Below are 13614 nucleotides of genomic sequence, written 5' to 3' on the forward strand. Positions count from 1 at the left end.
ACATGGTTCGCCTCGTCACCGACCGACTCCTCCACAGCGGCGACATCGTGGATTACATCGCCTTCCGCGCCGTATGCTCGGCCTGGCGCGCCTCCGCGCCAACGCCGCGCGAGCGTGACCCAGCCCTGCGTGACCCGCGCCTCCGCCCGCGCGACTGGATCGCGCTCTGTGGCGGAGATTCGGTCCCGCCGGACGACACTGGTGAGATCGAGCTGTTCCACACGCGCACAGCCCGGCGTGTCTGTGTCCGCGTCCCCGATCTCAGAGACCATCGGATTGTCGGCTTCAGCCAAGGCCTCCTTGTCCTCGTGCACAAGGCCACCGCAGAGATCCGCGTGCTACACCCCTTCACATGCGTTGCCGTCGACTTCCCGTCGCTCGCGCCTGTCTACTCAGAGGCCATAAAGTACACAAACTCCTTCCTCCAGATGAACGCAGCGGTATGCAGCGCGGCCTCCTCCTCCTCCTCCATAGCCGTCGTCCTCTGCGTTCCATACATGCATTATGTCCTCGCTGCAGAGGCCGGCTCCGACCATTGGGATATCCTCCACCGAAAGCTTGACGTCTCAAACACCTTAGTCTTCCAAGGAAGGCTCTACGGCACCACCATAATGCCTTCCCGGTGGGAGATTGTGCAGCTGTACCCTACCACTCGGAACCCACCAACGCTTGATCTTGCTCGGGCTCCCAGTATCCCTGTGCCCCACCACATCTTCCTTGTTGAGTCTCGTGGACAGATGCTGCTCGTCGCGCTCGCGCAGTATCACTTCGCTCTTACAGTTACAGTCGAAAACATCAGTGCATATAGGCCAACGGAATGGTGGAAAGACATACGCTTCACGATGTACGAGCTGAACTTGAACAACAATGGCGACGCCAAGCTCTCGCCGGTGAGCTGCCTCCTTGACCGTGCGCTTTTCCTCAGCGACTACGGATGCCTGTCCGTCTCGGCCATCGACCTCCCTTCACTGGCGGGCAATTCTATCTACTTCTCCGTGGGCCGCTACCCTGTTCTGATGCACTCACTGACAACCGGTTTGTTCGAGGAGTTGGCGGTGGAGTGCCAAATACACGACGGGGATGTGAGGATCCGCCCCTCGGTGCGTCCCTTCACCATCATAGATCATCTGCTCACCTTCTGCCACCCTAATGAGTGGACCAAAGGGCTCATGTTTCACGAGTACCATGAGATACCTACATCTTTCAAGGAATTGTTGGAGAAGATTTCGGCAAAATGGTGGGAGTACAAATTCCGTCCATCCCAGGCAGTTCATATGGGGCGACCAGAAACAAAAAGACAGCTAGAAGATGCAGCGACGAGTCATGTGGAATCCACCGAACAGTAATGAAGCTTGTAGCTAGAAGTACTAGTTAAATATCGGGAGATTTTTTTTCAAATGTATCTCCTCAATTAAGGGCTTCAAATTTCACCATGCATTATTAGATCGTTTTCTGCTATATCTGGTTCATGTCTTCCATCTTCTCTCCTTTCACGACCATAGAACACTTATATTGACTCATTTTGCATGTCACTGTCATTGATATATTTTAGGGATTTCTATTTTCGTGCCCTCGGGTCCTTAGTTGTGCTCAGTTTTCCCCAGCTCCTTAGTTTTTCCTCAGTTTTACCCAAGCGTTTGTCTGAAACCATCAGACGTGATGTAACGGCCGGTTGCCCGACGGTTGACCGTTATCTTCTGACTAGTGGGGCCACGTAGAGCCTGCAAAGACACGTCGGACCATCCATCTTTGTTTGACCGTAAGCATCGCTGTATCCCCGACCAAAACGCGAACGAGTGGGGCTTCGGTATATCAAATGACAAGTACGGCCATGACGCTGATACAAGGGGCAATACACGGGTAGGATTAGATTTTTAAACGGAGCTCTACAGCGATGGCACGGAGGAGGTGGCATGCGGGGTGCCGAGATGAGATCGACGTCCACAAAGAACTGCATGAGGCGAGACCGGACGCATTAGATAGATATGAACTAGACGCGTTTAACCATGCAAAGAAGAGAAGAAATGGTCGACGACATCGACGACCACCTCAAAACTTTGACTGACCGTGTCGGACACGAACGCGAGCAATGTAGAGAAAACTAGTGTCTCTCCTTTCTGGCGTGTATAGGTGGGTGCTAGGAGAGTGTGGTGGCGAAGGGAAAGATCTCGCGGCGGTCTGTGGCGTCCAGCATAGCGGGTCGGCGTGGCCGTGCCCACAGCGGCGTGCATGCATGATCGGCATTGGCATCAGCATGTACGTTCGGCATTGGCCTCGGCGGTATCTCTGGTGTGTCAGTGATCGAATGAGGGGACGGGATTGAGGGTGCATCCCGACGTTGACCTAGCAGTGGCGGCGAGCATAGCCGTTTTGACCATGCCGATATCGGCATCGGCATCGTTTGGAGGCTGTGGTGCTCGAATCAAGTTGGGATTTGTTTCTTGTAGGCCAAAATGAATTTGAAACAAGTTTCATGTTGAAGGTTAGGTAACGAAAGTTTGTAACTATCCCAAAATTATACTAGCGCCATGGTGAGGTTCTTTTTGATAGAGCTATACGGTTGGGCAAACTTTTTTGACACTTTTTAGATAGGGTTCCTTGTTGTTACACGTATGGCATCATGTATGGAAAATTTGGGGTCATTTGGAGATGTTCGAAAAAATCACTTTGCTTAAGCGCATGCCGTTTCGTCTCGCTGAAACCAGCTTTTCTAACAAGGTGATTTTTTCTACCTTCTCTAAATAACCTCAAATTTCATACAGCTGATCTTCTATACATAGATAGATAGATTGTTTCGTTTTTACATTTTTCGAACTTTTTATTTCCCTTTACAATACCCAATTGATTTTCAGGTCAAAACCTCGAAAAACAGCATCATGTATGGCATCATTTTCACCCTAAATTTTCTGAAACTTTCCCTTTTAGATATTCCTTGTTGTTATAGGTATGCCATCATGTATGCCAAACTTGGTTAGGTCTCACTGAAACCAGCTTTTGTAACAAATTAGGTTTTTTCTGCGTGAAAAGTAATGGCTACAACAAATTGTTGATGGTTTATCATTTTTTTGCGTGAAAAGTAATGGCTACAACAAATTGTTGATGGTTTATCATTTTTTGCGTGAAAAGTAATGGCTACAACAAATTGTTGATGGTTTATCATTTTTTGCGTGAAAAGTAATGGCAACAACAAATCGGTGATGGTTTATCATATTTTTTGCGTGAAAAGTAATGGCAACAACAAATTGTTGATGGTTTATCATTTTTTGCGTAAAAGTAATGGCAACAACAAATTGTTGATGGTTTATCATTTTTTGCGTAAAAGTAATGGCTACAACAAATTGTTGATGGTTTATCATTTTTTGCGTGAAAAGTAATGGCAACAACAAATCGGTGATGGTTTATCATTTTTTTTTTGCGTGAAAAGTAATGGCTACAACAAATTGTTGATGGTTTATCAATTTTTTGCGTGAAAAGTAATGGCAACAACAAATCGGTGATGGTTTATCATTTTTTTTGCGTGAAAAGTAATGGTAACAACAAATCGGTGATGGTTTATCATTTTTTGCGTGAAAAATAACGCCTAAAACAGTTTATAATTTTTAGCGCGTGAAAAATAATACAGAAAACCGCCCTTCGAGCAAGCTAATTAACCGCCAACGAGAGAGAGAGAGGGGTTATCCTGCCCGTTCCCTATATCATACGATCAACGGTCGCTGGGCACGATCCGCGTGACATGGGCTAGACCAATCAGAGCGATGATGCACGTCTGCGAGAATTTGTGAAGAGAGAGGGCAAAACCGAGTACTATCAAGAAACCAAGGGCACCTGAGTAGTAAATAGACTAAGGGATTCAAATATGAGATTTAAAAAATGGAAAATGCGTGTTTTGTACAATGAAACCCATCTTGGCCTACCTCAAACTATTTGCAATACCAATATACATCAGTGTGAGAATTGTGGCCTCATTTAGACAAAGTATGATTTGGGGGAAGCTGTTTTGGGAAGGGCTTATTGTGGAAAACCATGCACCTTCATAGCTACTAGGTGATTTGAGAAGTGGCAATTTGTGGTAAAACTTGATTTATCTATGATTTATCTATGATTTGAGAAGTGTCAATTTGTGGTAAAGACTCCATGAGTAAGTGCCACTCTTTTTAGGATTTTTTTGCACATTAAATGACTCATTTAACTAGTTAATCCCATTTGTTGACTCTCTGTTGACCAGCCACTTGAGGGTAAAACTGAGTATATTGCACTAGCGAGTATTAGCACTCGAGGGGAAAATTGAGCACACAAAAAATGCTAGTATAAGACTCGAGGGTATACCTGAGTATATCTAAATTTCCAGGGTTAGACTCGAGGACACGTGCAATTGTTGACGCGTAGACGCGGGTCGCGGTGGAGAAGTCGAGACGTGCAATCGTGGACGCGTGTCGCGTTGCGAAGTCCAAGACGTGCGGACGTGCACCCGTGCACGCGTAGGACGCGGGTCGCATTAACCACCCCTCGCCTTTATAGACGCCTCCTCCCACTCGTCTCTGTCACTCTCACTCGCTCACGCATCGCCAACTCTCTCCCACGTCCCATCATCTTCTCCAAAGCAAAAACCCTCTCCCTCTCCCTCTTCCTCTTCCTCTTCCTCCGCCGGAGAGATGGACAAGGAGAATGCCAATCCCATCGTCGAGGTTGGCTCGAAGCGCGACGCCTCCATCTTCGGCCCCGTCCCCTCGACGGACGACGCCGCCGCCGCCGCCGCCGGTGCATCGGAGGCTGCTGCCGCCGGTGGCGGTCAGATCCCGGCGGGATGGGACCCCTACGACCCCGTGCCGTACGTCCCGCCCCCGAACCCCTACGACACCTCCTCGGAGGACCCATGGAACGAGGTAACTACGGTTTGCTTCCTTTTTGTTCCCCATTCCTTTTTGAACCCTATTTTTGCTGGTGTAGATGGATCCGTAGATGGATCGGTATTGGGCTAATATTTGCGCCGATTTTATTCCATTTTGTTTTGATCACTTCTTGATTTGGGGTTCGGTCTGTTCGGTTAATTTATGCAAATAATATTGGATCTCAATCGAGTTAATTTATGCAAGTAATCATGGGATCTCAATCAGTTATTTTATGCACTAATCAAAAGATATCAACCGTTTAATTTTGCAAATAATCTCGAATGTGTTCAAGTTCGGATCTAGTTCAGATCTAGAATCCGTTTCTTTGCCTATGATGAATGGTTGGGCACAAATTTTTACGGGGAGGGTTCAGCGAACCATTGCCGTGTACAAATCTGTTGTGCATGAGCTTTAGTTCGCTTACCCCTTCCCCGTAGATATATAATCATGTCCACTCTAACCGAGGCTGACTCTGTTTTTCTTAACTTTGTTATCATGTACGTTAGTCATCGTTGCAACTCATTCACTAGTTTACGTTTGATATGGATCGGATGTTCGGCAGCGACGTCGGCAGCGACGAAGAGCGAGGAGGACGTCAAGACTCGCCAGTGTGCTGCGGAGGCTGCAGGTCGGCCGTACATCTCCTACTTCGCCAAGGAGGTGTACAGGTGCCCCTTCGCACCAGGAGACTCGGCGCCACGGACTTCAACCGCCTCGTCACGCATGCTGAGAACATCAGCAACACCTTCCCCAAGGTCGGCACGACGGTGAACGTCCACTCCTTCCGCGCCAAGCACGGGCGCTCGGCATGCACCTCCGCAGCTTCCGGCGGGTGGAGATCTCCGCCGGGCGCATGCCTCCGCTCAAGCCCAAGGCTCCCAAGGGGAGCAAGAGCAACAAGTGGAGGGAGAGCCGGATGGGGTAGGCGGAGTCCTGGACGTGTGCTCGCTCGCTGCTGCTGCCTCCTAGTTTGTTGTTGGGATCCCTTTGTTGTTAGCTAGGGATCCCTTGTTGTTATGTTAGTATGATGGTGCTCGTGAAGAACCTGTTACTATGTTGGCTGCTGTGTATGCAGCCTATTATCTATCCATATTATCTAGGGATTATCTATCCCTAGTCTACTATATTTTGTTGGCCGTACTTAGTTTTCTTGATTTACTATGACTCGTGAATTTATCGTACATTATCCTGGAGATTTGCTTCTAGATTTAACTACATACATATGAACCGGAGGGAGTACTAGATTTGCTGCCATATTGGGCAAACAACGAGGGCCAAAAGGCACAAATAATTGAAGAAAGTCGAAATGCAAGCTTCTCTAGATTTTATACTAATTTGGTGAAAAGGACGAGAGAGAAAGAGGGGAAAAAGGTGCACTTAATAGGGATGCCAATTTGGGGCCGAGAGAGACGAACCCAGCTCCTGCTCACGTGCAACCAAACGCTTCTCGTCCTGTCCCACGCGGGCCCTTTCTACCAGCCCCACGCGACGCGGGCCCACACGACTCGGCCCCACAAGACGCGGCCCCACACGTGACAGAACGGTCAACTAAACGGGAATCCCGCCATCCGAGCTGCTTCTGCGGGTTTCAAACAAGGGCTTGGGGAAAACTGAGGAAAAACTAAGGAGCTGGGGAAAACTGAGTACAACTAAGGACCGGAGGGCACGAAAATAGAAATCCCTATATTTTAATAACTTGTATAGTTCTTCCGAACTAGAGAACACGTTTTTTCCTTTATATATAATTATATTTTATGATCGGCTAATTAACACTAGGATTCTCAATGTATCGTGTGTTCAATAATCATACATACGTCGGGGGGGGGGGACCCTACTAGAGGACGCCGCCGGTGAAGGGGCGGCGGGTCCTATTGTCTCGCGGTTCGCTCGTGGCAGTTTTGGAGGGGGGCCATCGCGCCTGCTACCAGAGGCGGCTCTACGGCGAAGATGGCGAGGCGGCGGTGCTGGTGTGCTGGCGGTGCCGGGCCTCAGCGCTGTCGACACGCGTTGTGGCGGCAGCGCGGGCCCGATCTGGGTCTAGCGGGCCGCAGCGCGCTGCTGGCGAGTGGAGGCGGCTCCCGGGCTCATCCGGGCGAGGCACTGTGCTCTATGGCTGCGTCTGCGGTCTCCCCTTCTGTCGGCGGTGCCCGAGCACTTGCGGACCTAGCGGGCCTGGGCGTGCCTTTCTCCCAGTCATTGGCGTCTTCCCCAGGGTTGGTGATGGCCGAAGCTCTTCTCCGGGTGTCGTGATGTACCTGCTCTGCCATGAAGTGACCTCTCGGTCCCTGTTTGGCGTGTGTGGATATTGCTGTGGTGGTGGTGACATTCTCCTCCATCGTTGACGAGTTTGCCTCCTGCGGTGGTGGTTCATAATGGCCACCTTCTACTGCTCGTCTCCATTCCGTCGGGGAGCGATCTTCTGCCTAGGTGAAAATCTTGCTCGGCGCTGCCGATGCTGGCCACGGTGACACCTGCGGGTGCCACTCCCTTCTTGGAGGCGTGTGCATGGGCCGACCATTCTTCCCCTCGGTGCTAGGGGAAACCCTAGGTCTGCTTTGTCGGATCGGGTAGCGGCGGCACTTCGGCATCGTCCCCTTTTTGAAGGCACTGCCTAGGCTACGAGGGCCTTGTGGCGTTTGGTGACGGTGGCCTTGCCGGACTCTCACTAGTAGAAAATGAGGCTTCCATCCAGCCCCATTAGTCCCCAAATCTTTCGAACCGCGACTAAAGGGGTCTTTAGTCGCGGTTCGAGAGGCGACCCACGACCAAAAGTCTGGGCCCAGCGGGCTCGGTCGACAGCTGGGGGACGGGAGGGGCTTTAGTCGCGGTTGGCCAGGCCAACCGCGACTAAAAGTGCCCGAAGGCCTTTAGTCGCGGTTGGCCGGCCACGCGCTAGTGCCGAGGCCAGTCGCGTGACCGGACTAAAGGCCCATCCCTATAAAAGGCAGCGCAGCTCAATTCACTTAGCCATTTCGTGCCACTTCTCTTCACAATCTTCACAAGGGGTGGTGGGTTTGCTTTTGGTTCCTCTTATGCACACAAGGTGTTCGATGAAATGCCGAAGAGCATGAAACAAATATGATATGAAGTGTCCGAGCAACACTTGAGCTTTCTCATTTATTTTTCCTCGATCGCGGTTAGCAACTTGAACCTTTCATGTGTCATTGATACAATATGCATGTGTGTAGTTCATTGTTTAATTTCTATTATTTCTAGCTAGTTAGTTTAACAAATGCATGATGGTTAATTATATACTTTATATAATAATAATGCAGATGAATAGGCAATGGATGTACGGTAACCGACTCTCCGGCGAGTTCACTACGGGTTTGAAAGGTTTCCTCGTAGTGACTAATACGAACAAGTAGGGGGGTTTTGTTATCTGTCCATGTGTTGGCTGTAAGAATCAGAAGGGTTACTCTTCCTCAAGAGAAGTTCACCTGCACCTGCTTCGGCACGGTTTCATGCCAAGCTATAATTGTTGGACCAAGCATGGAGAAATAGGGGTTATAATGGAAGAAGATGAAGAAGGGGATGATATCATCGATGGAAACTATCCTGATCATTTCGGTGATATTTTCATGGAGGATGCTGAAGGTGGGGAAGGTGAAGGGGAAGGTGAAGGGGAAGGTGAAGAAGAGGCACGTGATGAGCCCGCTGATGATCTTGGTCGAACCATTGCTGATGCACGGAGACGCTGCGAAACTGAAAAGGAGAGGGAGAATTTGGATCGCATGTTAGAGGATCACAAAAAGTCGATGTACCTAGGATGCGATAATGGTCTGAAAAAGCTGGGCTGCACACTAGATTTGCTGAAATGGAAGGCACGGGAAGGTGTAGCTGACTCAGGATTTGAAAACTTGCTGAAAATGTTGAAGAATATGTTTCCAAAGAATAACGAGTTGCCCGCCGAGTACGTACGAAGCAAAGAAGGTTGTCCGCCCTCTAGGTTTAGAGGTTCTGAAGATACATGCATGCATTAACGACTGCATCCTCTACCGCGGTGAATACGAGAATTTGAATGAATGCCCGGTATGCACTGCATTGCGTTATAAAATCAGAGGCGATGACCCTGGTGACGATGTTGAGGGCCAGAAACCCATGAAGAGGGTTCCCGTCAGGGTGATGTGGTATGCTCCTATAATACCACGGTTGAAACGTCCGTTCAGGAACAAAGAGCATGCCAAGTTGTTGCGATGGCACAAAGAGGACCGTAAGTCGGACGGGGAGTTGAGACACCCCGCAGATGGAACGCAATGGAGAAAGATCGACAGAGAGTTCAAAGATTTTGAAGTTGATGCAAGGAACATAAGATTTGGTCTAAGTACAGATGGCATGAATCCTTTTGGCGAGCAGAGCTCCAGCCATAGCACCTGTCCCGTGACTCTATGCATCTACAACCTTCCTCCTTGGTTGTGCATGAAGCGGAAGTTCATTATGATGCCAGTGCTCATCCAAGGTCCGAAGCAACCCGACAATGACATCGATGTGTACCTAAGGCCATTAGTTGATGAACTTTTACAGTTGTGGGGCAGACCTGGTGTACGTGTGTGGGATGAGCACAAAGAAGAGGAATTTGACCTACGAGTGTTGCTTTTCGTAACCATCAACGATTGGCCTGCTCTTAGTAACCTTTCGGGACAGACAAATAAGGGATACAATGCATGCACGCACTGCTTACATGAGACTGAAAGTGTATATTTGCCAAATTGTAAGAAGAACGTGTACCTTGGGCATCATCGATTTCTTCCGAAAAATCATAACGTAAGAAAGAAAGACAAGCATTACAACGGCAAGGCAGATCACCGGCCGAAGCCTGCGGAACGTACTGGTGCTGAGGTATTTGATATGGTCAAGGATTTGAAAGTCATCTTTGGAAAGGGTCCTGGCGGACAATCAGTTCCGCGAGGAGCCGACGGACACGCACCCATGTGGAAGAAGAAATCTATATTTTGGGAGCTAGAATATTGGAAAGTCCTAGATGTCCGCTCTGTAATCGACGTGATGCATGTTACAAAGAATATTTGCGTGAACCTGCTAAGCTTCTTGGGCGTGTATGGGAAGACAAATGATACAAAGGAAGCACGGCAGGACCAGCAACGTTTGAAAGACCCTAATGACCGGCATCCGGAATGGTTTCAAGGTCGTGCCAGCTACGCTCTTACCAAAGAAGAGAAGGCCATATTTTTTGAATGCCTGAGCAGTATGAAGGTCACGTCTGGATTCTCGTCGAATATAAAGGGAATAATAAACATGGCAGACAAAAAGTTCCAAAACCTAAAGTCTCACGACTGCCACGTGATTATGACGCAATTTCTTCCGATTGCTTTGAGGGGGCTGACATAGGCATCCCCAATGGGCCTGCCGAAGATGGTACCCGGGGTTTACTGAAGGCCCACGACCCGAAGTTTTACAAAGCCTGGAGGCCCAATCGAGAGATAGTTTGGAAAGATAGAATTGTATTAGGAATATTGACTTGTAATTATTACGGGACGGCTCAGAAACCCTCCCGAACTCTGTAACTTGTACATCACGAAACCCTCGACTCCACCTCGTATATAAGGGGGAGTCGAGGGACAAATAAAGGATCGATTCATTATTTCACACAACCCTAGTTTTCATAGCAGTCGAGTACTTTTCCGGCTGAAACCTTCGAGATCTACTTGCCCTCTACTTCCAACTAAACCCTAGTCTACAACTCGTAGGCATTGATAAGTTAATCCCTTATCAATTGGCGCCGTCTGTGAGAATTGGAGGCGACAAGGATCTGATCTCGATGGCACGTTCGACATCATCAACATCTTCGGTAGCAAAGCAACGCGATGGATCGAGGTAAACGGATCGAAACCGCTCTAGTCGATTTTGTTCCTCACCCACCCCCCCGTATGGATGCATATGCGTACCTGGAGGAGCCCATGGACATGGCGTTCAGGAGGTTCCACTTCCGCGTTGGGAAGGAAGGATCTCATCGACTCACGATATCGGATTCGGTGAGATCGGTTGTAGCTGGTTCCGATTCCTCGGGATCGGTGTCATCGTTCGAGTCTGGCGATGAAGAGATTTCGTCGACAATCTCTACCAAGCTTGCTTCAAGTGGAGAACTCATCAAGATCTTCAGCAACATATCCGTCGGGTCATCTGCGGACTCAAATATAAGCAGCAACTCGGATAGTATCGATACTTCCGACTTTATCTATCAACCCACACTTCTATTCGTGAGGTCTTCGCCGATCTATATGACGGTGTCACCCATATCAACAACAATCAAGCCTCAACACATCACCAAGTGTATGCCATTGGAGAAGCAAGCCGAGCAGAGCCGGAGACATCAGAGGCTTGCGATGAGTTGGGAAATCCATACATCGATCCCGCTTATCTCATGCGAGGTTTGGGTACCAAATACCTCGGTCCCGAACCAAGAGACAAAGTGCAACTCCCGCAAGAAGCCTGGGGTAGAGCGACAAGAGCCATGAATGGCACGGAGCCGATGAATACCACTGCAACAGTCGCAGAGCTACAAGCGTACCAATATAGGCTAGCCCGTAAAGGGATAGAACTCGAAAAAGAAAGAGCTGAACTCGAAAAAAGAAGACCCGTTGCTTCTGCATCAAGCAGGCGAAGGGCTGAGGTGAGCCGACATTCAAGAACTTCGGGAGATAACCACAGAGATGCCCGTAACATGGCGAGATCTAGGCTGCAGAACATACCGGAGGCAGAGAGGGACCATCTGGTCCAGAACCTCGACATGTCCTTCATGTTGATCGACACACGAGGAAACATTATCCCTAAAACCCCGGAAGCAGGATATATGGCGACACAGGCCTTCATACTGGCGAACAGGCCACCTGCAGGAGATCCAAGAGAGGCATTGTATAACATGGCTTTGGCAGGAGTTGGAGTCATGGGGACAGCGTTTGCGGGTACAAGCACACCTCCCGAAGGTGCTGCAAGGCAAAATAGTCCACGACCTAAAGTGGCAGTGCAAGAACCACCAAGAACGTCGGCAAGAGACACAACGGCGCAAACCCAGGTCGACAGGGCGCGACATGAGAGGAGAGAACGTCGGCAGTCACCTGAAGTAGATGACGAAGATCTGTGTGGACTCCCCTGTTTCACTCGACGAGTCCGTAAAACGCGAGTTCCGTCAGATTTCAAGTTGCCCGATAGTTATAAGAAATTTGACGGATTGCAAGATCCCGAGGATTGGTTGGTTGATTACTTGGAGACAGTAAAACTGACGGGTGGATCTAAGGCAACGGCTATGCAAAGCATCCAGGTGTATCTAAGTGGCGCAGCTCGATCATGGATCAAGAAGTTACCACCTGGGTCTATCGAAAGTTGGGAGACCTTCGAGGACTTGTTCGTAAAGAATTTCTTGTCTACATGCAAGAAACCTGCATCAATAGAGGAGTTGAGAGCCTGTCGACAGAAGTATGACGAGTCGATGAGGGCGTACATACAGAGGTGGAATATTATCAAAAACTCGGCAGAAAATGTATCTGACGAGAGAGCGATAGACGCTTTTGTCGGCGGGATCCGAAGGAAGGACTTCATCGAGGATCTGGGAAGAACTAATCCAAAGACAATAGCAGCACTCATGGAGATCGCAAATCGTTGGGCAGATGGAGAGGATGCCGTCAACAACAAACGACATAGGTCGCCTGAGGAGGATCGTAACAGAAACTTTCGAAATAGACGGTGTTTTTCTCGCCAATATTCAGATCACAACAGTCCCGGCCAAATATCGGTCGGCTTCCGAGGAAACAATGAAGAAAACAATCAAGATGATTCTCAAAAAGGCGGTGAGCAGCGCAGTGACTACAGGGATGGTCCCCGCCCAAATAGGCAAAATAATGGTCCAAGCTTTCAGAGGCCGTATATATCTCCCGAAGATATGATGAACGGACCATGCCAAATGCACTTTTATGTTGACAACAATGGAAAGAGGCAGTCAGGACATTTTCAGAAAGACTGCCGAACTTTTCAGGCGTTGAACAGGTTTGCGGGGCATGCCAACGCACAGGCAGCAAACAGATACCCTCAGGGGCCAAGGAGTGAGGTTCATCTTCCACCTCCTCCCGCAATCACGGACGAAAATCGGCACCATCTGAGAATAGCGGCAGCACCACACCCGCCTCCTTATATCGACACCAACGGTGCGGTATCGATGATTCAGAAAGCCAGGCCATCCAATAGAGCTCAGAAAGTAATTTCGCGACAAGTTTTCATGGCAGAAAAGATGCCTCCATCAACAGTAGAGTATCTTAATTGGTCGGGACAGGACATTGGCTTCACCATAGCAGACCACCCGCAGCAAGTTCCTCGACCAGGGCAATCAGCTTTAATCTTACCAGCGGTGATTGCAGGATTCGACGTATCTCGAGTGTTTATCGACGGAGGCAGTAGTTTAAACCTTATGTACGCAGATACATTGAGGAAGATGAATATATCCCTGGCGAACTTAAAACCAACGGATACGCGTTTCCATGGTATTACACTAGACAAGCCAAGTTATCCACTGGGGAAGATAAATCTCGACGTTCAGTTTGGAACTCGAGAAAACTACAGGATAGAAAGGTTGGAGTTTGAAGTCGTGGATTTCCCATCACAGTACCATGCATTGTTGGGACGACCCGCGTATGCCAGATTCATGGCAGTGCCACACTACACGTACTTGTTATGGAGGCTCCCTGGACCTAAGGGACCAATTACAGTGAAAGGTAGT

This window comes from Lolium rigidum, chromosome 3 (assembly GCF_022539505.1).
Source record: "Lolium rigidum isolate FL_2022 chromosome 3, APGP_CSIRO_Lrig_0.1, whole genome shotgun sequence".
Taxonomy (NCBI): Eukaryota; Viridiplantae; Streptophyta; class Magnoliopsida; order Poales; family Poaceae; genus Lolium; species Lolium rigidum.